Below are 2,317 nucleotides of genomic sequence, written 5' to 3'. Positions count from 1 at the left end.
GGCGCGCCACGTGGCGGCGGCGGGGCGGTCGGACATGTCTGGCTCCGCCCGGACGTGTCCGGCGGCGGAGTGGGGCGAGGGCTAGGGTTGGACTGAGTTTGTATTTCGGGATGCCCACATATTTATAGGTAGAGGGAGCTAGGAGAATCCAAATGAGGTGCGGTTTTCGCCCACACGATCGTGATCGAACGACCTAGAGGATGGAAGAGAGTTTGGTGGGTTTTGGGCTGGTTTTGGAGGGGGTTTTTGCTGGACACTCAAATGGACTTTGCGGATGCCCGGTTAACCGTTGGAGTACCAAACGACCTCCGAATGGAACGAAACTTGACCGGTAGTCTCCGCGTGGCATATTAAGACCACTTGACAAGCCTCGGTCCATTCCGATAAAGTTTGACACGCACACACGAAAGAAAACAAGAGGGGTGCGCCGGAGGAGATAGGAGCGCCGGATTGGAAAACGGACAACGGGGAAAATGCTCGGATGCAAGAGACGAACACGTATGCGAATGCAATGCACATGATGACATGATATGAAAATGCATGACATGAAAAAATACAAAACGAATGACAAAAACCGACAACTGAGGGAATATCATAACACATAGCCGGAAATGGCAAGAGTCGGAGTTACAAATATGGCAAGTTACATGCGGGGTGTTACAACACTCCACCACTACGAGAGGATCTCGTACCGAGATCTAGGACTGAAAGAACTCCGGATATTCGGAACGGAGATGTTCCTCGCGTTCCCAGGTGGCTTCCCGGTCGGAATGGTGCGACCACTTCACTTTCAGGAATTTGATAGACTTGTTGCGAGTCTTGCGCTCAGTTTCTTCAAGGATAGCAACTGGGTGCTCATGATAAGACAAATCTTCTTGGAGGTCAATCTCTTCGAAGTTGATAGTGCGCTCAGGCGTCTTGAAGCACTTGCGGAGCTGTGACACGTGGAACACATCGTGCACGTTCGCGAAGTTGGAAGGAAGCTCAAGTTGATAGGCGAGGTCGCCTCTTTTGCCAATGATCTTGAAAGGACCCACGTATCTAGGGGCAAGCTTCCCTTTGATACCGAAGCGACGAGTGCCTTTCATTGGAGAGACGCGGAGGTAGACATGGTCTCCGATCTCGAAAGCCAAATCACGATGCTTACTATCATAGTAACTCTTCTGGCGCGATTGCGCAGCTTTGAGATTATCACGGATGACTTTACACATTTCTTCAGCTTCTGTGATTAAGTCATTGCCAAGAAGTTGGCATTCACCAGTCTCTGACCAATTGAGAGGAGTACGACACTTTCTGCCATAGAGAATCTCGAATGGGGCCTTGCCCGAACTCGCTTGGAAGCTGTTGTTGTAGGAGAATTCAGCATAAGGAAGACAATCTTCCCATTTCATGCCAAAGGAAATGACACAAGCCCTGAGCATATCTTCAAGAATTTGATTGACTCGCTCGACTTGGCCACTAGTTTGAGGATGGAAAGCTGTGCTGAAGCGAATGTTAGTGCCCATGGCCTTCTGGAAGGAGTCCCAGAACTTAGAGGTGAAGATGCTTCCACGATCTGAAGAAATCAATTGTGGAATGCCGTGCAAGGAGACTATTCTGGAGGTGTAAAGCTCTGCCAGCCGAGCTGCTGTGATGGATTCTTTGATTGGAAGGAAATGAGCCACTTTAGAAAGCTTGTCGATGACAACGAAGATAGCATCATTTCCGTGCTTGGACTTGGGAAATCCAGTCACGAAGTCCATTTCGATGTGATCAAACTTCCATTCTGGGATAGCAAGAGGTTGGAGGAGACCAGCTGGTCGTTGGTGTTCTGCTTTCACTCTTCGACAGACATCACATTCATTCACGAATTGAGCAATTTCTCGCTTCATTCGAGTCCACCAATACGACTGCTTGAGGTCATGATACATCTTCGTACTTCCAGGATGAATGGAAAGGAGAGAATTGTGTGCCTCGTTCATTATGACTTTCCTTAGATCACCTTTAGGAACCACAATTCGGTCCTCGAAGAATAAAGTGTCTCTGTCATCAATGCGATAGCACTTGTATTTGGAAAGACCCTTGTTGATACCACGTTTCACCTTCTTCACCATGGCATCAAGGAGTTGTGCCTCACGAATTTGATCTTCCAAAGTAGGAGATACTATGAGGTTGGCAAGAAAGCCTTGAGGAACAACTTGGAGATTCAGCTTGCGGAAAGCTTCACAAAGATCCGGTTGGAAAGGCTTGAGAATTAAGCTGTTGCAATGAGCCTTCCTGCTTAAAGCATCTGCAATGACATTTGCTTTGCCTGGAGTATATTCGATACTCGGATTGT

The sequence above is a fragment of the Triticum aestivum genome, chromosome 3D (genome assembly GCF_018294505.1).
Source record: "Triticum aestivum cultivar Chinese Spring chromosome 3D, IWGSC CS RefSeq v2.1, whole genome shotgun sequence".
Taxonomy (NCBI): Eukaryota; Viridiplantae; Streptophyta; class Magnoliopsida; order Poales; family Poaceae; genus Triticum; species Triticum aestivum.
Note: the sequence above shows the minus strand (reverse complement) of the source record.